Genomic DNA, 26,879 nt, shown 5'->3' with positions numbered 1-26,879 from the left:
GTACAAAAATTTAACGACAGCCTTCAGATTTTGCCTCCTTCTCTCGTTGTATATCTGTACTGTAATGTTTGACAGGCTGCACGGTTCAGTAGTAGTGATATAGAAGTATTACATATATGGTATTTTAGTAATTTGAATTTTTTGAACTCATTCAGTACTTACAACCTTCTTTCACTAGCTGTGCTTTATATGGAAATTTTACAGTTATGAGTCGTGATTTCCGATCCCCAATAAGAATTTTTGAACGTTATTGAGGCGACTATCGTGAGAAGTGTTATACAATACGTCGTTATCGTACACCCTGCTTCCTGGAAAATGTTTTCGATATAGTTTACATAATCGTAGCTCAGCCACAAATAATGAATTTACATACATCAAAATTTTTTTATGAGTCAGACGCATAGTGTTGGACCCTATAAGATATCTATGATAAAAATATTGACATTAATAAATAATAGTTTAAAAAAAAACTTAAAAAACACGCTTTTATAGCAAACCGAACTAAAAAATAGAAAATAATTTTCAATTAAAAAGAGGTTATATAACAGTAGTAGAAGGTCAAACAATCGTTTATAGTTAATCACGTCAAAATAAAATTATAATAAAATTTAAGTTATTAACAGAATAATTTAATTCAGAGTAAAAAGCGTTGGGTGCATTTGACTACATTTCATATCTTTCCTCTCAGATAGTTGCCAATAGAATGATTGTAACATTCAATATCAAGCACCCCATGCTTTTTACTGTGAATTAAATTATTCTGTTAATAACTTAAATTTTATTATAATTTTATTTTGAGGTGATTAACTATAAACGATTGTTTGACCTTCTACTACTGTTATATAACCTCTATTTAATTGAAAATTATTTTCTATTTTTTAGTTCGGTTTGCTATAAAAGCGTGTTTTTTTAGTTTTTTTAAACTATTATTTATTTTTAATTTTTTAGTTCAAGTAATTTTAAAAGTTTTAGTCGAGAGTGATGAAACCTCGAAACGCCAGCGGTCCATGGTTGAATCCAACCCCACGGCACCGAAAAGGGCCAAGAAGCAGGGAGGCTGGACGCGGTCTTTCGCTGAAATTGCCTAGGGTCGGCAGATCATTGTCATTATAGACGAGAGAAGCGAAGATGGCAGGATCCCGAAACAACAGTGGAAGTGGATCGAGGCTGCGCTCGCTACGGTGGCCGTTAAAGTTAAAAAGAGAACCCTGGTCCACCACCATCTTACACCGATGCAGGGTGGTTCCAGGGCAATGTCAAGCTAATTGCCTGTGACGACGCCAGGTCGGTCAACCTCTATAGGGCCGCCGTCACGCTGATAGGGGTGGTATATCCGGGCGCGCGTTTCAAGGTAGTGGAGGCGCGTGATATCCCCTCACGCCCAAGGGCTAGAGCCTGGGGTCCAGTGACGCCAACGGACCCAGCTGACATCCTGGAGCTACTCCAGGAGTACAACCCGCCACAGGTTTGGAAGTCAACCCGGATAAAACCGAGCTTGTTCTCTTCACGAGGAGGTACAAAGTACCAAATCTTACATCGCCAAGAATTGGGGGTACGTTCTTAGCGTTTAGCGACCAAGTCAAGTATTTTGGAGTCATTCTGAATAGGAAGCTATTATGGAGTGACCATATAGTGGAGCAATCCAAGAAGGCAGCAGCAGAGCTGTTCACCGTGCAAGAGGGCAATTGGCACCTCCTGGGGATTCTCCCTTAAGGTGACCTACTGTATTTACACAGCAACTGTGCGCCCGATTCTTCTTTATGGTGCCTTGGTCTGGTGGGCTGCACTAGCTAAAAGTACCTATCTTAAAATGATTTAAGAAGTGCAACGGAGTTCGGAGCTCTGCATTACCGGAGCTCTCGGCATCACTCCAGATTCCGTTACATACATACATGGATACATAGATAGATACAGGCCATATAATAAAAGCGTGATAAACAGGGCTCCAGTATGCTCTTTCGTAGATGTGCCATGCATCCACTTCCATCATTAATAAAGGAAGGCGTTTTTCGCAATATGTGCAAGGTTTCAAATTTGTGGCCATTTGGGGTGGTCACAAGTTCAATTGACCTTATGTCCGTTAACCTAATGTGACCCCACCATCACATTATTGCATTGTCATCGAGCCTTGATACGTGTGCAAAGTTTCAATTAAACTTATGGCCATTCAAAGTGGTAATAAGGCCAATTGACCTTATGGCCGTTGACCTTATGTCACCACACCATCTTATTAATGCATTGTCATCGTTCCTTGATACGTGTGCAAAGTTTTAAATTAATCAGACTTCTAGAAACCGGTGAAAATTAAGCTCAAAGATTCCGTTACATAGATACAGGCCAAGCTAATAAAAGCGTGTTAAAAAAGGGCTCCAGTATGCTCTTTCGTAGATGTGCCATGCATCCACTTCTATCATTAATAAAGGAATGCGTTTTTCGCATTATGTGCAAGGTTTCACATCTATGGCCATTTGGGGTGGTCATAAGTTCAATTGACCTTATATCCGTTAACTTTATGTCACCCCACCATCACATTATTGCATTGTCATCGAGCCTTGATACGTGTGCGAAGTTTCAATCAAACTTATGGCCATTCAAAGTGGTAATAAGGCCAATTGACCTTACGGCCGTTGCCCTTATGTCACCACAACATCACATTAATGCATTGTCATCGAGCCTTGATATGTGTGCAAAGTTTCAATCAAACTTATGGCCATTCAAAGTGATAATAAGGCCATTTGACCTTATGGCCGTTGACCTTATGTCACCACACCATCCCATTAATGCATTGTCATCGGTCCTTTATACGTATGCAAAGTTTCAAATTAATCAGACTTCTAGAAACCGGTGAAAATTAAGCTCAAAGATTCCGTTACATACAGGCCAAGCTAATAAAAGCGTGTTAAAAAGAGATTATATAATAAGCCATTTTATTTAAATGAATGTAATTAAACTTATTTAGTTATTTTTTAAAATAAAATAAAGACTCTCCAAGTACTTTTCTTGTGTAATTTAGATTACTTTCCAATAAAGAAATACCAGGATTAGTTTTTTAGTATGCACGTTCACGTTCAATCGCTATATTCTAAATAATAATCTTTTTCTTCTGTTGTCATATTGTTGCCATATTTCCGCATTTTAATATGTTTTTTATTATAAAATTACTAATATCGACCTACGGAGGCCTGCGTCGGCTACGCAAAAATCAAAGCGAGCACATGATTGGCTGATCGCTAGATTTTTGCTTAAAAGGTAGCATTACCATATTTTCTGTTTCCGTAATCTGTTCGACTGTTAGATGGAGCTGACAGCAATCCATCCAGTGAATATTATTATTACCAACGACGAGTGTCAATATGTTCACTTCTGATGGATTACAGCTTCGGTCAACCTGACACTATAATCGACGACGATTATTCAAAGATTTTGTTTTAGTCAAGTTACTTATTTCTATTCGTGACTATGGGCTTGATTGTTCTTATTTAATGTAAACACAATATACTGGAAATTATTAATACATGGAGTGTCGCCTAAGTGAGAGTTGAGTGGCATGCAGATGCATCTGCAGACCACATTCTAATGGTCGGTGCTTCTATAATACCATCATAGAGCAATTGGCAATTTTATATGTCTCTGTAATATGTTATATGCGCTTGAATAAAAACACTAATAAGTAGCGTTAGAAAGCTATTCTACTTTATTGACGAAATTCATTTCTATTTATACAAAAGTTCTTACCCTACACATACATACTTACATTAATGTTTACATACTAGAAGTGCATGACTTAGTAATGAGAAATGGTTTGTCAGCAAATTATTATATTGACCTACATATTGTCAATATGATCCGAGCGTAAGCTGCTTGGTATGGCGCATCAATATATTGGGCGATTTGGCAAATGCGTATGAACTCATGGTGGTTATCTGGGTCAATTAAATATGAACGTTTGTTTGTATGTATATTTGTAACGCTAAGCGTGTTTGAAGTGAGGTGAATTCCACGCAACACTACACCATCGGCCTTTTCAGTGAGCGTATATAATTTTGTGTTTAATTATAGACGGTCACTCTAATGTCACTTTTATAAGTGTGCCGTATTGTTTCATTTTACGTTGAATGACCCAGTCAACTTGCTTGGTGTTACCAAATAAATTTTTTTTTGAATTCAGTTCTAATTTATGTCATAGTGGTAACTTGATATTATAAGCTTATGTATTTTCTTTTTGTTTTTATTCGTTTGCATTTGCTTTACATACAGTGCCCGTTATGTTATGTTTTTTTTCATAATATGCTGACTTTTGCTGTTATTTTTTTTTTTTTTTTGTATATTTACTGTGATGAGTAATGTTACATGTTTTGCACAGTCGACCTATAAGAGCGTCGACTCATCTAAAAATCGGCTTGTGTTTACAAATTAACGTTTTTTTTCACTTGACTTTTTTTTTTCATTCATAATAAGGTAAATATGTAATTAATTGCATAGACAATTTAGGTGTTGTTGACGGAAGAGCAGGGTAGCTATATATTGGTAGTCGTTCTATTAATGGGTAAGTGGAAGGTACAGTGGGTGCAAAAATTTTTCATATCTTTTAATTTATTTTTCTTATTTTCCAGCAGTTTCTTTTTGATCTTATTTGTCATGCGATTTCTGCGGCGGCCACCAAGACAGATTCGACATGATTTTTATGAAGAATTTTTTTTATTTTTTTTCGGGATTGTCACATGCACAACCTCTTGGGTTAGGGCAATTATTTGATCTTGGAGAACTTGGGTACCTACTATTATTATTTTAAATTTGCCTACTGGAGTAAATATTCAATTCTTAATCACCAATTTGTCCCTCAGTATAACTGTGTTTTTATTCTTCACAAGTCCTAGATTTCAGGCACTGCCTGATAAGTAATTATCCTAAGTCAATTTTATCATTAACAATGAGGTTGCTTGTTTTTCTTACGCTATCATTTTTCTATGAAAAGGAGCGCGACATGTCTCAAATTTATATAGCGCTTTATATATTTTTATATGTTCTCTTTGTGACTTTTTCTTCATTTCTTGTTGTTCTTATTGGCTGGTTTTTTAGTATTTTTTTTTTTTTTTGTTTTCCTTAGTTTTTGCCTATTTCCACTGTCCTATTGCTTCATGAACATCTTTGTCAGGAGCATTCGAAGGAATTATGCAAATTTTGATTTGCTATTAAACTCTGGCAGGGTTAATGAGTCTGCCTTTACTGTTAATTGCGACGTTTTAGGGGTTATTATTTGGAGGTGTATTTTTAATTGTCTATTGCTCTTCCGCAGTTTGGGTAAAAAGAATTTAGATGTTTGAGAAGGAGAAAAAAAATTTTAGACGCGCTGTTGCATGTTTTTCAATTGCATATATTTTCTTAGTATCGTGGCCATTGCAATGATCAATAGCCCGAAAGCACAAATCATTGCTCCTATCCAAACATCTGGAATTTTTGGGGTAATTTTTGTGTCTAGTTGGTCTGTTGGCTCATATTTAACTATCCTATTTTCAGATACTTTATTTTCTGAACTTACTGAAATTTCCTTCCCTAGTTCATATCCGGCTAATGCTATCATTATGCCGTGTGCTATCTTTGTCCACCAAGCCATGTTAAAATTTCCTATAATTATTTTCTTGCTTCTGTGAGAAATGAACTAAATTTTATTTTTAATATAATTTTTTATTTTATCCTTTATCATATGCATTCCATTTGTTTATTTAGTTAACGTTATTAAAGTTTAAGGAAATTATTGTTCTTAATGGAAAAATTTGTTTGATTTAAACATTTTTAGCATTTTAGTATAATTTGTTGTTTTTTTTTTTTTTTTCATTTTATATCTTAGGCATTAATTTGTATGGCATTTTCAATTAAAGCGTTACTGTCCTTTTGTTTTTTAATTCCATTAGAATTAAACAAAACAAAATTCTTTTTTTTTTCAATAATACATTTTAATTTTCTTTGTATTTCCGGCTTAAGTGCAGTATAAGGACAATTCCAAAATCAAAAAATGAAGTATGAGGATTGATAGATATGGTCAAGGTGAGTATAACTACACAATTTTGTTTGTGGGCAAATGACAATAACAGGAGTTATTAAGGGTCAAAGTTCATATGAAGCATTTTTTTTAAATCTAAATTTCTCTTTAAGTATCGAACCGATTTTCAAAATTTTTCATTGTATAGGTAGTAAAATTACCTTTCATTTGATATGCTGTTTGTATTCCTATCCCGTAAAATACTTAACAAATTCGATGTTTAAAAGTGCTATATTTACTAAGTAAATTACGCATTTTTATTTGTACATATGTATGTATGTGTATGTATATTTAAATAAAGCCAGTATGGCCTTATTGCCATTTTCAAAACAACATGACATGTTGCCACGGTTCAGGCAACCACCCGGACTTAGCATGGCGTAGTCCAGGGTTATTTAAATAAGCGCGGCCGAAGGCCGCCAACTCGGAAAGGTGTTCTGCACATAAAGGAAACAAATACCAGGTGTTCTGCGCAGAATTACTGTTAATTTGCCCAAAATTAAGTTTTGGTATACCAGGAACAGGACAGTTGGTATTGCATTGATGGGACTAAGGATATTATATATAATTTTAAATGAAAGCTTAAATTATTTCCCATCTACCAAACTATATTTTCATATATTTAATACAGCAATTAAATTTAAAAAAAATTTAGTTTTTAAAATTTTTGATATGTTTAAAAAAAATATATTATATCAGGAAACTCTTTGCAGTTATATACTTAAGATATACATCAAATGAAAGGTATTGAAAATACATATCCAACGACGTCAAAATTTTGAAAATCGGTTCAATACTTTAGAAGTAATTTAGATTAAAAAAAAACCTATTATGAACTTTGACCTTTAATAACTTTTGTTGTTGTTGTTTGCCCAACAAAAAAATTATTCCCTATGTTTCTTTTATTAATACCTATCGATCTCAATTTTTCGTTTTTTTATATCAGCATTGTCCGTATACTGCACTTGTTCCGTATTTCCTTACTTCTTTTTTTTAATATTTTTCTTAAAATTTTTACATTTAGTCTTTTCATTTTACTTAAATTATTTTCTGAATTCTCCTAGTCCTAATTAAAAAAAAAAAATCCTAAGCAAAAACAAAGTTTTTGCTCATAGTTTAGCGTCCCTGAGGCCGCTCCATTGATTCTAAAACTTAAATTAATTATAATACTTAAATTTCGCCGTCATTCGTGTTGTGAGCCAGGATCTGGATTTTTGGTGTACCGCCTATTCCACTTGATTATGCCATGGAAAGCCGCATATTCGTGTTGTCAATCAGGATTTGGATTTTCGGTGTACCGCCTATTCGACTTGATTATACCATGAAAAGCCGATTCGTGTTGTCAATCAGGATTTGAATTTTCGGTGTACCGCCTATTCCACTTGATTATGCCTACGCTACCATGCACACCTTTTGGATCCGGTTTATTCCAGTCTATTGCGTCACGTTTTCTTGTATACTTCTTGTAAGATTTCATAAAAATTGGACATTTACAACTTTGTAAACCGATTAAATATTTTGCTTCCGATAAATCCTTTTTAGGATTTGGTAATTACTGTAGCCTTTCAGATCTTTAGTAGGATCTGGCAAGGTCTAATTGATTTTAACTTCGCGAGAAAAAAAACTTGGCAGGATCTCTGGTCAATTTAGATCTTTTTTTGCATTGCTTGTTCAGCAACTTTATGCATCAAAGATTGAACTGGCAGGATCTTCTTCCAACTAGATTCTTTAGCAGTTTTGCCAATTTTAATATAGTTTGGCAGGATCGCCATGTAATATGTTATATGCGCTTGAATAAAAACACTAATGAGTAGCGTTAGAAAGCGATTCTACTTTATTGATAAAATTCATTTCTATTTATACAATAGTTCTTAACCTACACATACATACTTACATTAATGTTTACATACTAGAAGTGCATGACTTAATAATGAGAAATGGTTTGTCAGCAAATTATTATTGTAACGAATTTTAGTGCAATTCCTCTTATTTGCAACCTTCTACTAATGTTCGAATCACTAAACTGTTGAATAAATAACTCCACTATTCAATAATGCAAAATGGCCTTTATTAGACTACTTTCAAATTAACACTTCTATTGCTCGCCAGATAGCGTCTTAAATCAAACTGAATATCGTGCCTCTACTGTTGCTGCCTTTTATACTGTATGGTTTCCTCGTTGCATATTTCTAAGCTTTTCCATTCTAGAATTTACTAGTTAGCTATCAGCTATAAAATTACCAACTATAACTACGTTTATAGCTTCTCATATGCGCGTGTATATGTGAGTGATACTTGCACAAATTATTGCTTTCTTTTATGAGCATCTCAGATAAGATATATGCATGTGTTTGTGCGCCTCTTCTCCGCTGCTTCCATGGACATATGGGCAGACATAATGATTGATTTGTTGATGTGCATGCGAGTCGCTGCTTAGTATCGGCTTAGAGATGATAGTACCCCTTAGTGTTGCTAGTATTCGTCACATTATATTGACCTACATATTGTCAATATGATCCGAGCGTAAGCTGGTTGGTATGACGCATCAATATATTGGGCGATTTGGCAAATGCGAATGAACTTATGGTGGTTATCTGGGTCAATTAAATATGAGCTTTTGTTTGTGTGTATATTTGTAACGTTAAGCGTGTTTGAAGTGACGTGAATTCCACGCAACACTACATCTCTTATCACGTATCGGATATGCGGTAACACCTTATGGATTACGTATGGGCCTCTATATTTTGGTATAAACTTTTTATTGGAACCGGCAGATGTATCCACATTACATATAACAACTAAGTCACCGACACTCTAAGTCTCAGGAGGCTTGGAACGATCGGAAAAGTATTTCGAGTTGTATTCTTGCGATTTTTCTATAGCAGCTAAGGCAGGCGCACAAGTAGCCTCAAGATCACGGGGCGCACTTCAATGGGGTTTATCTTCTAGGTGCTCCGTCAATTTATCGATTATCACATATCTCTCTTCCACACCGAATAGCAACACACTTGGCGCCCAACCAGTGGTGGAGTGTATGGTATTATTAAGACCATATTCTAATTGACCTAACTTGACTGACCAGTTGGCATGGTTAATCGGCTCATAGATTTTACTCAACATGGCTTTGATTATTCTATTCACCCTTTCTACCTGTTCGTTTGCTTGTGGGGAGGCCGTGGCTAGTTTCACTTTTTAACAAATACACGTCGAATTCGAGATATCATCATTTTGGGTCTGATGTAATAACTGAAGTATTTGTCTAGGGAGGCTATGACCTCTTTCGTACTGGTTGAATTTACTGGATACAAACGAACAAACTTCGTGAATGCATCAACAACTACTAAGATATATTTGCGCTTCGAGTTAATGGAGGGCAGAGGGCCAAAGTGATCGACACGTATGGTGTCGAACGGTATCGGTATTTTAGCAATACTATGCATATTTCGCTTGTTCACGCGCGCTGGGGCTGAGTATATGATGCATTTAATGCAATTTCAAACAAATTTTTCTACTTTATCTTTCATCTTGGGTAGCCATTAGTGTTTCTTCAGTTGATCGCACGTCTTATCGACGCAGAGGTGCCCAATTTTCTCATGAATCAACCTAATAATGTTATCCTCCATCTCATTCGGGACGTACAGCTGCAGCCTCCCCCTACCGTCTACTAATTCTAAGATCGGCACGGGACCTGTCTCTAGCTTTTCTCGTAACTCTTTTATGTTATTATCGCGGTATTGTGTCGCTTGGATGTGAAAGTTTGCCTCGTGAGCATCCGCGACGAACACCATTTCGCAAAGTTTTGTTTATCCTCACAAGCTGCAGGGCAGCGGCTAAGCGCATCAACGTGTCCCATGTTAACTCCACCTCTGTGTTGAATTATATACTTATAAATTTGGAGCTCTAGGGCCCATCTGGCTATCCGCGGGTAAAACTGCTTTTTACTTAAAGTCATCATTTAAGGGAGTTACAATCTTTGACTATCTTGAAAGGAATCCCTTCCAAATATACTCTAAATTGGCGTAGGGCGTGTATGATGGACAGGGTTTCCAGACCGAACCGAAACCCGCTGAACTTGCATCGCAGTACAACTCAGTTTGTTACTTCGGATCGTATATTGCAAGCACTGGGGCGGACGGCAGTTTCGTTTTAAATTCCTCAAAGGCTCGCAAATAGTCGTCTGACAGTTCAAATTTAACACCGTCTCGTGTCAGCTTTTGAAATGGTTCAGCGATTTTTGCAAAATTCGGGATAAACCTTCTGAAGTATGAGAAGAGACCTAAGCAGGTCTTGAGTTCTTTACAATTTTTCGGGAGCCTATATTTTTTGATTGCTTCTACGTGCGCATCGCTGGGGCGAATGCCATTCGAACTAACTGAATAGCCTAAATATTCGAAAGTATTAAACCCGAACATACATTTATTTAGCCTAAGCTCCAAATTCGTTTCTTTCATTATCCTAAGTACCTTGCCAAGGATCTTAACATGGGTTTGAAAATCTACCGTGGCTACAATTAAATCATCCATATACATCATTATCGATCCATCGTCAACCAGATCTTTGAAAATGTTATGAAAGTATCGCTGAAATACAGCGGGGCTGTTTTTTAACCCAAATGGCATACGCATTTATTCAAATTGACCGTAAGGCGTTACAAAGGACGTATATTTAATGGAATCTGGGGCCATTTTAACATGGAAGAACCCGTTTTTTATGCCCCTATTACCGTTTACAACTCAACTCTGGTTGGGATGAAATTTCGCAATTTGGTATTACAGATTACAACTCCACCTGTCAAAAAAATATCTGTTGAGTTATCTAGTCTAACAACTTTTTGTGGCATTATCGTTTACAACCTTGTGTTGGTGTAGTTGTCAAAGACGTAAAAATCTTACAACTGATTACTAGCAGTTGTCTCATACAATTTTGCAGTTGTTTTGAAAAAAGGTAACGTTTTACAAGACGGTTCGCCACCTAATTTTTAACAAGCATTTTAAAAGTTCCTCCGATTTTAGAATCCGAAAACAAAAATTTAAAATTTAATTTCTGTCATCATTTCGGTTAAAATTTTCATGGGGTTGTTGTATTTTGCCGGATTTTTTGTACACACTAATGCAGAAATGCGCTGGATCCACCCAGGGTTATTTTTACAAATCGCGGCCGAAGGCCGCCAACGCAGAAAGATGTTCTGTGCAAAAAAACTATGGATCGGGCCTCATATTTCGGACCCTCTCGGGGCCATTTTGTGGGTTTTTTTAAATAGTTTTCGACAGAAATAAAATTTTTAATTCCCGCTTGGAATCCTAAAAACTGAGATGGAAACACGTCTTCTGATACCACATTTGATAAGAGTTAGATGGTGCACGGTCTCATAAAACGTTACCGAATAAAAACAAAAAATTGTAAGCCGGTAGTTAAACCTTTTTTAATCAAACAATAATAAACAATTTTGTGCACGTTTATAGAAAAAACAACGTTTAAACGAAGGATTACATTGAAAAACTTTTTGACTTTATGGAGCGACATTCCGAAGTTGGACGAGGCTGGCCGCAGTTCGGATGCAGCAAAAATAGGTGAAATTATGCGAACGTGAGTCCCATTGATACGAATCACACCTCCTGGGAATCCTGTTTTAGAGTAAAATACAATTTTTGCTGTTTGGATTTTAATCCACTTCGCACAAATATGCTCCTCAATAATATCTAAAACGAGTCCAAGAACAAAATCATTTCCACAGCATTTTTGATAGCTGCCATATCAGCAAGGAATCTGGCGCACAATTTTAAAATAGGGATAAAGCCTTCCCCTGAACGCGTTTGCGGAAATGGTCCTAAATTGTGTTTAGTAATGAGCAAAATGCTTCCTTTCAAATCTGCAAAATAACTTCATTTGAAGCTCATCATTTGTCACTTAAACATTTTCTTACTTGGTGCTTGGTAGTTCCAAGGGATAGGAGTGATCATCCGAATGTTTTCGGTATTCACGACAAGTCAATCACCAAAATTTTCGCCATTGTAAAATAGATTTCATATCATATAATATCTTGTAATACCAAAATCACTTTTGCAAATGCTTAAATTTCTGCCACAAATTGATCAGCTGTTCATTTATCTGTCAAATCATCACTTTCCTAGGTTGGCAACGCCAATTCAACTTCAACTGAAATAAGTTGTAATTCGTAATACCAAACAGGAGTTGAGTTGTCTTAAAGTTAAGTTGTTTTAATTACAACCCAACTAAGTTGAGTTGTAAACGGTAATAGGGGCATTAGGTCGAGTGTTGAGAAAAACTGTTTCCCGCCTAGATAGTCAAGCAGTCTTCGATCAAGGGGAGCGGAAAATTGTCCCGAATTGTTAATTTATTCAGCGGTCGGTAATCAAAACATTTACGAATTTCGCCATTCTTTGTTTTACTAATACAACCGCAGAAGCATATAATGAATCGCTTGGCCCAATAATGCCCTTTTTCAATAATTCATCCGTTATCTTTCTAGTTCAGCTTTTTCATAATGAGAAAGCCGCCTTGGTGACGAATGGAATGGTTTATCCTCAACTAACCTTATTTTCATCTCGTAGTCATACGGTTTAGATTATACATTTCCTGGCCTTAAATAGTTATCTCTAAGGTGTTTCTCAATACATAGGTATCACTTTCTTCTAATTCTTGATTTATGTTAACTTCAGACACGCAAGCGGTCTACTTACTAAACATATTCTCACTAAATTTTTGATCAAGTGGGCATAACCCATCGCTACAAGCCTCATGAGACACTGCGTTTACTTCTTTAAGTTCCAAATCTTCTGCTCGTATACTGCTATTTGATAAAGAGATTTGAAATTCTGAATGCCTCTTTTCACCCTTAAGACTAGGTATATTATTTAAGTTAAGCGCAGAGAAATAGGAAGTGTTATCTGGCGTATCATTATTTTCTTGCATTGTATGTTTAATTGTCGCATCACCTAATGAGCATAAGCAAATATTAAATCTTTTTAAAAAATCTCTGCCTAAAATATGAGGATTCTCCATAGTGTCATCAGGCACCACATTTAAAACAAATTTGTCTATCATATTTTTAAATTTTATTTCACATTTTATTTTCCCAAACTTTAACAATTTGTTATTTCCCAAGCCTTGATCTATTGACTGCTTAGCGTTTCCGCTGACATCACATGGCACGGCGGATTGGCGAACAAAGCCAGTTGGAATTCCAGTATCAAAGAGAGATAAACAATCCATACATCTTTTGCACTTAACTTGTTTCGTTACATAGGTGACACTTACCATATTCATAGATCTTAGCATTCGGTAGCAGCGTTCTTCATCACCATCTTCAATGTCGGCCCGACCGCAGCAACGGTTTTCTTCAAGCTCAATGTCTTCTTTGGATTAGTGCAGCTGCGGTGGTCATGGCCCATCTTCCAGCAACGGAAACAACTTCCCGCCGGCCTGTTCTCGTATGGACATTTGCTCTACGGGTACAATTGAAGCAGCGCATTTCTGCTGCATCAGTTTCCTCGTTCTTTGACGTACTTGTTTTTTATTGTTTCGGTTTTTGGATGTTGTCATTTATGGATAAGCGCGAGGAGCGACGACGCTCGTATAAGTCATGCGATTGTTTAAATTCCTTCATTGTCCTTGCGTTCATCAAGATATATATTTCTGGAGACCTGTCTTGAAGGCCATCGACTATAAATTTGTTCAGTTTAAACTCGCCGACATAATCACAACGAGCAGCGATGTTTTCCATTTCCAGAACATATCGGCGTATGCTATCTATCCCATTTATGAGTGGCCAACGCTTTATATACTTCGTGACGGCTCACCACCCGACCAAGTTCTCTGACCAAAAGCGATTTTAAATCTTCATAATTTAGAACGTCTCTACACAGTAAAATTTTAGCGACACCACAAAGAGAATTACAGAAGCAAGTGTAGTTAAAAATGTCATCTGCATTTACCATCTGCACGACCCTTTGAAAGTTGCGAAAAAAGTCGTGCACGCCATATGCTTTATTTTCGCCATCAAGTTTTGTGAAGGTATGCTCTATGTCACGAAAAGTCAAACTATTTGGGGGTTGTAGCCTACCGTTACCAACGGGGGTGTCGTTTCGTGCACTTTGGAACTCACTTTTTAGGCCCGCAACGGATTTTTCCAACATAAAGATTTCTTTTTCCTTCCTTATGATTTCTATTCCTCTCTTTAGTTCATTTTTTACGCCTTGCGATCTATTAGGCATTTCGCCATATAACATGGCTGCCGTTTCTTCAGTGAAATCGGTTGTGGTATTGGCTACGGTGGCGGCGGTAGTGGCAATGGCAGCCGTGGTGATGATGACGTCGGTAGTGGCCATGGCGGCAGCGGTGGTGATGGCGTCGGTAATGTCAATGAAAGCAGCGGTGGTGGTGGCGTCGGTGGTGGCAGCGGTTTCAGCGGCGACAGCGGTATCGGCAGACGTAATGGCATCGGCAGTTACAGGGACATCAGTGACGGCGGCATCGATTACGGCAGTATCAGCAGTGGCGGAATCACCAGAAGCAATAGCATCATCGGCAATGTTTTGATTATTTACGGCAGATAAATCAGAAGTTGTATTAAAAGCTGAATCAACGTCCACTGGGATATTAGTGGAAGGGATTTGACCAGTCTCATCCACATTTTGTAACAATTTCCGCAATTGTGTTGTTGTAGCTGTTTGTGAAAATTCCACCCCAGCATCAGTCAGGATATTAACCATTTCCTCACGAATATTCATTTTCAATTTTTTGTAGCGCTGTGTGGCACGTAGATTCTTTTTTAACACCTGAGCTGTAATTGAAATTACTTTCCAATACAGAAATACCAGGGTTAGTTTTTTAGTATGCACGTTCACGTTCAATCGCTATATTCTCAATAATAATCTTTTTCTTCTTTTTTCATAGTGTTGCCATATTTCCGCATTTTAACACGTTTCTTATGATAAAATTACTAATATCAACCTACAGAGGGCTGCGTCGGCTAAGCAAAAATCGAAGCGAGCACATGATTGGCTGATCGCTAGATTTTTGCTTAAAAGGCAGTGTTACCATATTTATGTTTTTATACATTTGTGGTGATCCAGTGAGTTTTACAGCTCCGGATCACGCTCAATTCTCACGGGAATGGTCCAGATCATTGTTGTGAGAGTTGGCAGCACTACCAAACACGTCATTTTCGTTGTAAGAAGAAGAAAAGTAAACAAACCGATATAATTAAAGCGTTGTGAAAAATTAAACGAAAAACATGGATGAACATTTGTTTGAAGAAAGTTTACACATTTTTTAAACTCATTGCTGTTTTTAGTGCTTTTCTTCATGTCTATCAATTAAATATATTGCAGTTTATGTCATCATCGGAATCGGCAAATACAAGCGGCTTGATTGAAGAATTCATGAATTCATCTGGAAGCACTTCGGAAAATGAAGAGGAACATGTTCCAAATGAAAATTTTTTAGACACAATTGATGGTTATACAGATGAGGACTTCAGAAAACATTTTAGAATGAATCGGTCCACTACGCATATTTTAATTGGTAAGAATTTCACATCAATTAACCCTTCTTAGTCATTTATAAAAGTATGTCTTTTGCCATTTTGTAGAACGGTATAATACAAGCGCATTTTATTCTAAAAAGGAACATGGAGGATTTTGCAAAGTGGGTGCTGCAAAAGAGATATATATGATTTTGCGGTACATGGCAAATACCAGTACGTTTTGTGAAATAGCGAGTCGTTTCGACATGGCTGAGTCAACTGCATGGAGAATAATAAGGCGAGTGTCCAAAGCAAGGGACAATATACGCAAGATTCATTCCATGAAGAGCATTCCAAATGTGATTGGTTGCATCGACTGCTCGCACATAAAAATTAAAGCCCCAGTATCAAACAAAGAAGCGTATCTCAATCGGAAGCATTTTTATAGCCTGCAATTGCAAGCTGTTGTAGACGCAGATAAAATGTTTATAGACATATTCGCTGGTGAACCGGGCTCGATACATGACAGTCGAGTTTTGAGACGATTAAGTTTATACCAACGAGCGTTAGATGATATGACATCCACTTTTCCATTCAACTCATGTTTGCTTGGAGACTCAGCTTACGCAAATACGGAATGGTTGATAAGTCTATTTCGAGATAATGGATTTTTGACATCAGCCCAGAGGCAATTAAATTATTTACATTCGTCAACCAGAATTATCGTTGAAAATGCTTTTGGATTATTGAAAATGAGATTCAGACGACTGCTTCATTTCACTGAAAATACAGACCTGCAATCGATCGTTCGGATTATTATATGTGGACGCATTCTTCATAACATTTGTTGTTTGGAACACGACAGCATTGAAGACGAGAATCTGATAGATGATGAAGAACCTGTAAGCAATATGCATCTGCAAGGGAACGAAGAGGCTGCTGGAACTAGGCGTGGTATTGTTCTACAAAACCTAATCGATGCAAATGTTATTAGCACGCCGTCGTAGGTTATACTTACTTATAAGCTTAGGTTTCTACTCCTAAAATACTTGTCGAACTGAAATTTTCTTCGGAATAAAAATTTTATTTGAAGTTCCTATCTATATACATATATAAAAAGAAGTGTACATTTTGATTGTCACTCCATAACTCGAGAACGGCTCGACAGATTGCCATGAAATTTTTAGGAAAGATACAGGAAGAAGAGATGATGGTTAGTTGATTCCCAAATCGGTTTAGCCATTCTTGAGTTATGATTTTTTTTTAGAAAAAATTCAAATATATATATATAAAAGCAAGTGGTGTTAGTTACACTACGCATAACTCAAGAACGGATGAATCGATTTGGCTGAAAATTGGTGGAGAGGTAGCTTAGAACCAGGCAACGGACATAGGATACTTTTTATCCCGTTCTGGCTAGGGTCTTGAGATCGAAACGTGGACCTGGGTAATCCTGGGATGTGTTTGTACAATATGGGTATCAAATGGAAGCTGTTTATGAGTACTTTGATACTGGGTATTTTTCGTACCCCTTGGTGTCTAGGGTCTCGAGATATAGGTCAAAACGTGGACCTATATCAACATTCAGGTTGATATTTAAAAAAATTATTTATTGTCGGTTTGAAGAATAAAATTTATTTTTATTTATTTTTGAGTTTAAATATTTTCCAACTAATTAGAATTTTCTTTTTTCGAAGTTATTCAAAAATTTTAAGTTAACACGAAAACTCAATTAAAAATTATTTTAAAAATTAAAGTAAAGAATACAAAGGAGTTAACACTATATTTACTCCCCCTTCAAGAAAATTTAAAACAAACAAATATTAATTAATATTAAATGTAACCTTTTTTTGTTTTTTGCTGTTTAATGCATTTGTATTTGTATTTAAATTAGTGTTAATAAGTATATTTGCTGGTTTAAGTAAATCAATCGAAAAATTTTTAATAGTATAATTGTAAATGTTTTATTTTTTTTGGAAATAACTTTAAAAGGTCCTTCATAAGATTAGATTTACGAAGAACTTTAACAAAAACATACTCATAATTTTCTAATTTTTTAGGAACGAAAAAGTTTTCTTTGTTATGATGAAAAACTTTAGAACGAACAAGCGAAAAATATTATCTTATTTTGTGAAGAGCGTAATTAGAAAAATCATGTTCTTTATTACTATTTGAAATAATTAATTCACAAGGTATTCTAAGTGTTTGGTCATAAACAAGTTCAGCAGATGAACATTTTAAATCTTCTTTAATAGAAGTTCGTAAACCAAGTAGAATGAATGGTAAAATGTCAGACCAATGAACTGAGTCGTTTGATGCTATAATTGCTGCTTTTAAAGTTCGATGAAATCTCTCTATCATGCCATTTGCTTGGGGATGGTAAGGAGATGTATGAATTTTATGAGAACCTAAAAGTTTAGTTAATTCCGTAAACAAATTTGAGGTGAATTGTGAACCTTGATCTACTGTAATATTCAATGGTATACCAAATCGTGGTATATAATTTTGAATAAAAGTTTTTACTATAGTATTTGTTGAAATATCTTTAAGTGGATAAGCTTCAGGCCAACGTGAAAATCTGTCAATAATTGTTAAAATATAACAATTTTCATTTGAAACTGGAAGAGGTCCAACAATATCCATATGAATATGTTAAAAACGGCTTGATGGTATTTGAATTTTTTGAATAAGAGATTTGGTATGTCTTGAAATTTTGGATTTTTGACAATTGATACAAGATGAAGTCCAATCGTTAATGTCTTTAGGCATGTTAGGCCAATAATATTTATTTTGAATTAATTTTCTAGTTGTTCTTATACTTGGATGAGATAATGAGTGAATTTTGTCAAATATAATTCTTCTTATAGAATGTGGAACATAAGGTCGAAAAGGTTGTAGAGAAACATCACACCATATGTTTAAATTAATAACTGGAATATGAATTTCTTTTAAATAATTTTTAGAATTTTGATCAGAAATGGTTTTTTGTAAAAATGTATCAGTTTGCTGTTCTTTATATAAAGTTTCTAAATTTATATCTTGAGTTGAAATTGCATTTATTTCTGGATTACGGGAAAGTGTGTCGGCAACTATGTTGTCTTTTCCACGTATATATTGAATATCATTTGTAAATTGAGCAATATATTCAAGATGACGTAGTTGACGAGGAGATCTATCTATTTTAGAATTTAGAACATGAATTAAAGGTTTATGATCAGTATAAATTGTAAAAGTTCTACCTTCTAGAAAATGTTTAAAATGTTTAATTGAATTATAAATTGCCAAAAGTTCACGATCAAATGTTGAATATTTTGTTTCTGTTGTAGTTAATTTTCTTGAAAAATAAGTTAAGGGTTCTAGTATATTATTGCTAGTTTGTTGAAGAACTGCTCCAATAGCAATATTTGATGCATCTACTGCTAATGATAAAATACCATTTTTGTCGAAATGTGTAAGTAAAGTATTTTTAGCAGAACCTTTTTTAACATTTTCGAAAGTTGTTGTGGTTTCATTTGACCAATTTAATTGTTTGAGTTTGTTTTTAATTGCATGTGTTAACATTTCATGCAGAGTACTAAGTTCTGTTGCTAACATTTTAATATATCTGTGATAGTAATTTATTATACCTAAAAATTTTTGTAATTTATTTATAGAAATTGGTTTTTCAAAATTTGTTATGATTTCAATTCTATCTAAAGATGGTTTAATACCTTCGCCGGAAATTTCGTAACTTAAGAAATTTAATTTATTTACACCGAGAGTACATTTTGAAGGTTTAATATTTAAATTATATTCTTAAAGTCTTTTGAAAACTGATTTTAAATGATTTATATGTTGATCTTCGTTATCACTGGCAATAAGAATGTCATCAGTGTATGTAAATACAAAATCGAAATCAGAAAATACTTCATTAATAAAGCGTTGGAAAGTTTGAGCACTGTTTCGTAAACCGAAAGGCATTCTTACGAATTCAAACATTCCAAAAGGGGTAGTTATTGCAGTTTTATGAATGTCTTCTTCTGTCATTGGAATTGGTGGTAAGCGCACACAAGATCAATTTTGAAAAAAAATTGTTTGTTTTTTAAATCAATTGTTAAATCGTGGATATGTGGTAAAGGATACCGATCTGGTGTAGTAATAAAATTAAGTCTTCGGTAGTCTCCGCAAGGTCTCCAATCATTTGGTTCTTTTTTAGGAACGAGTGGAGATGTAATAGGAGAATTTAAGGGTCTGCATATACCCGTTTTAACTAAAAATTCAAATTCAGCTTTAGCAATTTTAAGTTTGATTGGATCAAGACGTCTGGGTTTCGAAAATGGTAAAAAACCTTTTGTTTCTATCCTGTGAACCGTATGGTGTTTAACTTTTTTAGTATAATCTGGTTCGCAGGTAATAGATTGAAATTCATTAAGTAATTTTGAAAATTTATTTTCGACAATAGGAATTTTGAGTGAAAAAATATCAGAAAATCCAGAAGATCCAGCAACTTTAATTTTTGTAGTAGAATCCATTATTTCTTTACTTTTAATATTGACAATAATTCCAAATTTTTCTAAAAAGTTTGCTCCTAAATTCGCAATAATGAATGGAAACTCAAAATTTCTTCTTAAACCTAAATCAATTTTAAGTAGTTTTGTACCGAAAGTTTCAATTGAAGAACCGTTTGCTGCAGTCAAAGTAAGATCCGAATTTCTTTTATAAATTTTAAATTTAGAAAAAGGAATAACTGATACGACTGCGCCGGTATCGATAAGAAAATTAAGTTTATTGAATTTATCAAATATGAATAGGCGACGAGTAGGTTTAATAATAGTTCCATTATCCGTCACCGTCATAATGGATTATTTTAGTTTAAATTTTGTTCGGAATTTGAATTATGATTTTGATTAAAATTGCGTGGGGTATATATTTAAGAGCGTTATTCTTAAATTTTTTGTGATACCAACAAATATTTGTTTGTGAAGTAAAATTACAATTGTTTGAAAAATTTCTGGATCTAGAAAATTTTCGAGATTTAGATCTATTTCTATCTTTAGATCTTGAACAGATTTGTAATTGATTAATATCATTAGAAATTTTATTTAAATTTTGATAAATAGCTGTAGTTAATTCAGTTAAATTTTTAACGCATTGTTCTAAAATATTATTATTTATACTCGAAACTATAGGAGATTTAAAAGAATGAGGTTTGTTCATTAAATCAAAAAAGTTTGTCAGCTAAAATAATTACTTCATTTTTATTTTGATTGTTACTAGAAGTTAAATGGATTTGTATTTCTTGTGGCAATTTACGAATCCATAATTTGAAAAGTAATTCTTGACTTACAATGGAGTCAGTACCTATAAGTGATTTCACAAATCTGAATAATTCAAATGGTGAACGATTACCAAGTTCAGTTTTTGAAAATAATTGTTCTAATCGTTTTTCTTCGCTAAGAGAAAATCTTTCACATAAAATTTTTTTGATTGTATCATATTTATTGAAAAGAGGGGGAGGGTTAATAACGTCAAAAATTTTAGAAATAGTATCTCGTTGAAGGGTAACTAGAACATTTTGAAATTTTAAATTATCATCAGTGATATTATTAATTTCAAATTGTCCTTCAATAAGTAAAAACCAGGCATCAGGACAATCTTGCCAAAATTGTGGTAATTTAATAGATTTAGTTGAAGGAAAATTTGTAAAGTTATCTTGTGTTGAAGTATCTTGTGTTATACTAGAGATGTTGTTTTGTGTTGTATTAATGTTAGAATTTTGAGTTCTATTGTGAGTCATGATGTTATTTGTATGGTTGTTATTTTGATTTTCCGAATTTGTAAAATTACGGGTTCGTATTGGTGAACGTAGAACCATATAAAAAAATTAAATGAATAATTTGAAAATTTGAAAATATTTAAGAATTTTTTTTGGAAAGGGAGTTAACAATTTAAATAAAATATTTATTTTTATATAAAAAAAAAATAATAAATTTAAATAATTTATATTAAAATTGTTAAAATATAAAAATAATCTTAAAATAAATTTGAAAATTTAAAAGGTTTAAAATTTTAATTTAAATTATAATTAAACAATTTTAAATTTAATATTAAAATAAAAATTATACTTACATAAAATTAAATTTAATAAAAAATTATTAAAATTAATAAGTAGTTGATTGATGATTGTTGAAAAATTTTTTGAAATAAATATTTGTATTGTTTGATGTCGCAATGATTTTAAAAAATATGCAATGGCTTTGTTGTTTTCTTTATAAATCTCTTCATTTTAATCGTGATGTCTTCATTTTAAATCTGTTCTTGTGTGTATTGCATGCAAAATTGTTGTGGTAGCTTTTGTTGTTGTGGCTCGGATAACCTAATCGTTGCTTTTAAGAGTATTATATTGTAAATTTTTTGTTTTATTTACACACACATTTTTAGAGTTCTTTATTAATTAACAAATCGTAGACAAATTTTATTTTATATTTTTGTTTATGTTGCATAAAATTCATAGAATGTCTACTAGTAAATTTCTGTTGTACGTACTTTTATGTTTTTAATTTGATTTTCAACACTTATTTTTTGTTTTAATGTTTAATATATATAATTTACAGCGACTGTTATATGAAATTTGCACAGAATGTTGTTGTATTGCTTCTTGTCCACAAATGTATAGGGAACACAAACATAGTTATATTATATGTATAAGAATTTCAATAGTGCAATTTGTTAAATTTTTTTTGATTTAGTTAATTCTTCAGCGTACTGCATAATGCTGTTTTTATTATAAAAAATATGGAGGGATAGTTTTGTAATTGGTTTAGGCAACTAAAACAAATTTTCTTTGGTAGCACGTCACTTAGTTGTACTTCTATTTGGTATTGTATTGTTCAGTAGATCTGCGATACGTAAAGCGCCACATTCAGTAATTGTATCAAATATAGATATAGGTAGGGCTACCAGGTTCCCATATGGCAAAACCGGGACACTTTGAAAATTCAAGAAATATACACCCCCCCCCCCCCACAAAAAAAAAAAACATTAAAATGTTTTTTTTTATTTACGCACATAAGTATTATTTTTTATTTACACAGCACAAAAATAAAACCATAAACAAATGATATACTTTCCAGGTACTCTAAAACAGCTAATCACAACTACTATTCAAAATAAATACTTCTAAAGTAAAAAAATAAATAAATGTAAGGCGCGATAACCTCCGAAGAGATTTTAGGCCGAGCTTCTCTCCCAATTTGCGTCGTGCTCCTTTTAATTTATCCTTCAAAAAGGGCGGGACGGGACCTACTTGTTTTATGCCGACTCCGAACGGCATCTGCAAGGCAGATGAGTTTTCACTTAGGGCTTGTCATCGCAGAAATACACTCGGGTTCACACCCCGGGCAAAGCGACGTCAAAATTTTAGAAATAAGGTTTTTCAATTAGAAGAAAATTTTTCTAAGCGGGTTCGCCCCTCGGCAGTGTTTGACAAGCACTCCGAGTGTATTTCTGTCATGACAAGCTCTAAGTGAAAACTCATCTGCCTTGCAGATGCCGTTCGGAGTCGGCATAAAACATGTAGATCCCATCCGGCCAATTTGTGGGGAAAATCAAGAGGAGCACGACGCAAATTGGAAGAGAAGCTCGGCCTAAAATCTCTTCGGAGGTTATCGCGCCTTACATTTTTTTTTTTTTTTAGAAAAGTATAAAATTAAACAGTCATATATTTTTCGTTGCACAGAACTTGTTCCAAAATTTCTGGCTTATTTTTAATATAATTGTAAAATCCTGTGCAAGTCAGTCTTAAGTTGAATTTGCATTGAATAATACGGTCTAATGTGCTGATATTCAACGAATTTCTTTCCTTTGTCCATTGAGATGAAACAAGAGAAAAAATTCGAGCCGCATTAGCATTATAACCAGGTATCGCATATAGATATTGAACTATTTTATGTAAATTGTTTTTCTCTCCTTTTCTTTAGTTATGTTAGCTAATTAGGAAGAATACTTTACATCTATATATGTGTACTACCCAATGTGCAACTATCTAGCGACGCTAGAATTTTACAATTAAAGTCGGTCGTTGGTACTTTTATTCAGACTAGTTGGAGCGCACATTATAAGCAAACCGAATAGTTGGTAGATTTCATGACTATTTATTTAGATTTAAAAACCGGGACACCTAAACGAAAACCGGGACATTTTAGGGTTGGACCGGGACACCGGGACAAATGGCCTAAAACCGGGACATGTCCCGGAAAACCGGGACGTCTGGCAGCCCTAGATATAGGTCTCCTGGCAGGATCGCCAGTATATCAACATTCAGGTTGATATTTAAAAACAATTATTTATTCTCGGTTTGAAGTATAAAATTTATTTTTATTTATTTTTGAGTTTAAATATTTTCCAACTAATTAGAATTTTCTTTTTTTGAAGAGTGCTTTAGTACAGGGTAGTTTTCATACCTGTTGGTGACTAGGCTCTCGAGATATGTGCCAAAACGTGAACCCAGGCACCCATAGAATGTGTTTATACAATATGGACATCAAATGAAAGCTGTTAAAGAGTGCTTTAGTACAGGTTAGTTTTCATACCTATTGGTGACTAGGGTCTCGAGATATAGGCAAAAACGTGGATCAGGGTAACAATAGGGTGTGTTTTTAAATTATGGATATCAAATTGAAGCTGTTGATGTGTGCTTTAGTACAGAGTAAGTTTTACACCGCTGAGTGACTAGGGTCTCGAGATATTGGCCAAAACATGGACCCGGATATCCCTAGAATGTGTGTGTATTGTGGATATCAAATGAAAGCTGTTGCTGAGAGCTTTAAAGTAATTTTCATTGTGATATTCAATGTAGTCGCATCAACCTGGCAAAACTGATAAATATGCATGGCAAGCCGAAATGAAGACATGAATTAATAATACTCACATACCTATTTACATACGTCCTATTCGATTTGCTCGAAATTTGCCTATATTAGTATTTAAGATGATTTTTTCCGGGAAGTAGACCAGAGGCGGACTGGGACTGAGACTCGGAATGGGACTGGAATAAAATACATACCACCCTCTGGGACTGGCACTAAGATATGAAGAAGAATGAGAAAAACTTGAGAGAAGAGAAAAGAGAGAAGGAGACTGAGAAAGAGATAGAATGAGACAAAGATGGAGATAGATGAAGCGAAAAATACGGAGGGAGGAGTGAATATAAAGATTAGGAAAAAGTGTAGAGGGGTGAGGGCAGAGTTAGACGGAAAAAGCTTATTGAAATGTATGCTGATAGATCAAATTTAGGGCAGAACAACGTCTGCCCGGTCTGCTAGTATTCATATAAATTCATTTATTTATTATTTGTTGCTTCAGGTAAAGTAAAAAACACTAACATCCAATCCAGGTACAGGTGTAAGGAAAATTCGGCTATTATATTTCTTAAATCTAGGCTACATCATTATATATTCAAAAACAAAAAACACTCCATTGTTAAAAGTATTCATAAGATATCACAAAGAAGTTGAGTTCACATTTTTCAAATTAAACAGTGTCGCGAAAATACTCCAAAGTTCATTCCTACTTACAACTAATCTTGGTTTATAAATATATACAGACTTCACTCATATTCCTAACTATAACTATACATACATGCTTAAAATAGCACATGTTGAACAAAAAAAGGTAATTCATAATAAATACTAATAATAAATATATCACATTATTTTTTTTTTGCTCCATCTTTTCAATTTTTTTTGCAGCATACTCTTCGAAGACCTTTATTTTGTTGGCAGCAAGCTCCTTTCTGCACTGAATTTACATATCCATTATTTTTTCTTTCAATGGAGGTCTATAGCTTCTTTGTTTTCTATAACATTTTGGCAATTTTTTTTCGTTTCAGCCTTCGTTTGAAGAGCTAGGTGTGCCATCCTGTGGTGGAAGATTTAGAGGCTGGCCGAATAAATTTATGGAGTGGTTATTTGATATAACTGGATTATCACCAAATATTTTCTCCCATCAAATCAGCAAACGGAGCATTAGCGTTGCTCCTGTCCTGCCATTATTGTCCACACTCTGTTTATTTGCCCTTATTAAATTTTTAGTTCTGCCGCAAGCATCTCCACAGTCGTTGGTTGACTCTGTGTTAAGATACAAATATAGCAAGAAGAAATTATTAATAAACTTTGTAAACATATATCGTGGGCTAACATCAAACTCACCTGAACACCTTGGCTCTCCAAATCCATCAGAACATTTTTCATGGCATATTTTTTTCTCCTAATGCTGGCAAACTCTTCCTTCCTAGCAAGGCACACATTTAAAAAAGCTCTTGTCTCCTCACTAGACTAAATTCTTCTTTCACTAAAACAGTTTACATAGTTAATATATTTTAAAATTTTATAAATCTTATTTTTTTATGCATACATTTTATTAAAGTTGTCCATTTTCTCTTTTCTAGTTGAACAAATTGCTTTTAAAAATGGCTAACAAATTGTTTATGTATACATCAAACTGACAGTTCTACCTCTCAAAACAGCTAGTGCTGCCAAGTGAACATCCAAAAACCTATTAAACAAAGCTGCTCACAAATTCAACCAGACTTCTATCTGGATTTATCTGGCTCAAATCGTTGTTGCTGTATTTACGTGCAAAATTATTTATCTGGCTCAGGATTTGGACACCGGATGATGGCTATTACATTTTCTGTTTGCGTAATCTGTTCGACTGTTAGATGGCGCTGACAGCACTCATCCAGTGAATATTTCCTAAAGGCTGGCACACAATTCTTAACGAACAGTGTCAGTACGTTCACTTCTGATGGATTACACTTGAAAACGAGTCACTTTCGCTGTAATGGTAAGCCACTTCTTAGCCAGTACTGCATTCTTCGGAAAATGGAAAAATTTCCATTTGTTTCACTGGTTTTCTTGTTGTTGTTGCATTATTAATATGATTATTTAATTAAAACTTTTACAAAAAACACCAAATATACGTATATCAAAGCGCGGCTAATTGAAAATAGTCAATATATACATACGTCATCAAAACAGCTGATGTAATGTTTACATGCGCATTGCCAAATCTTTTTTGTGATTTGTGGTTATTATTTTTGAGCCTCGATGTAGTACGAATTTTATTTTGACCAAAAGCTTGTGAAAACTTAAGTATAAGCAAGTTTAGTCAATATTTACAAGCATACAAAATATGAAGTTATCAGAATAATGTCGTGCGTTTGCCCATTTTAGGATTAATTGGTTCAGTCGTAGGTGATTTTGATACTCTACAAATAGGAAGTCAAATTACTCTTGTGGTGAATGACCTGCCCGCCATTTGATGCCTTAGCGTTTGCCATCATTCGCTTTGTTGGTTATTCTCAATACTTAT

The 26,879-nt window shown here is 34.3% G+C and overlaps 1 long non-coding RNA gene across 1 annotated transcript; it reads right to left on the bottom strand.

Moving 5' to 3' along the window:
- Positions 1-24,844: 24,844 nt before the first annotated feature.
- Positions 24,845-26,057, bottom strand: LOC137248112 (uncharacterized). The gene is made up of 3 exons (XR_010952072.1): positions 25,920-26,057; positions 25,715-25,856; positions 24,845-25,633 (listed from the first exon to the last, which is right to left on the bottom strand). It is a non-coding gene; the product is annotated as an uncharacterized lncRNA (long non-coding RNA).
- Between the last annotated feature and the right edge of the window lie 822 nt (positions 26,058-26,879).

This window comes from Eurosta solidaginis, chromosome 4, assembly GCF_040869045.1.
Source record: "Eurosta solidaginis isolate ZX-2024a chromosome 4, ASM4086904v1, whole genome shotgun sequence".
Classification (NCBI taxonomy): domain Eukaryota; kingdom Metazoa; phylum Arthropoda; class Insecta; order Diptera; family Tephritidae; genus Eurosta; species Eurosta solidaginis.
The sequence above is the reverse complement of the archived record's forward strand: the minus strand, read 5'-3'. Positions and strand labels throughout refer to the sequence as shown.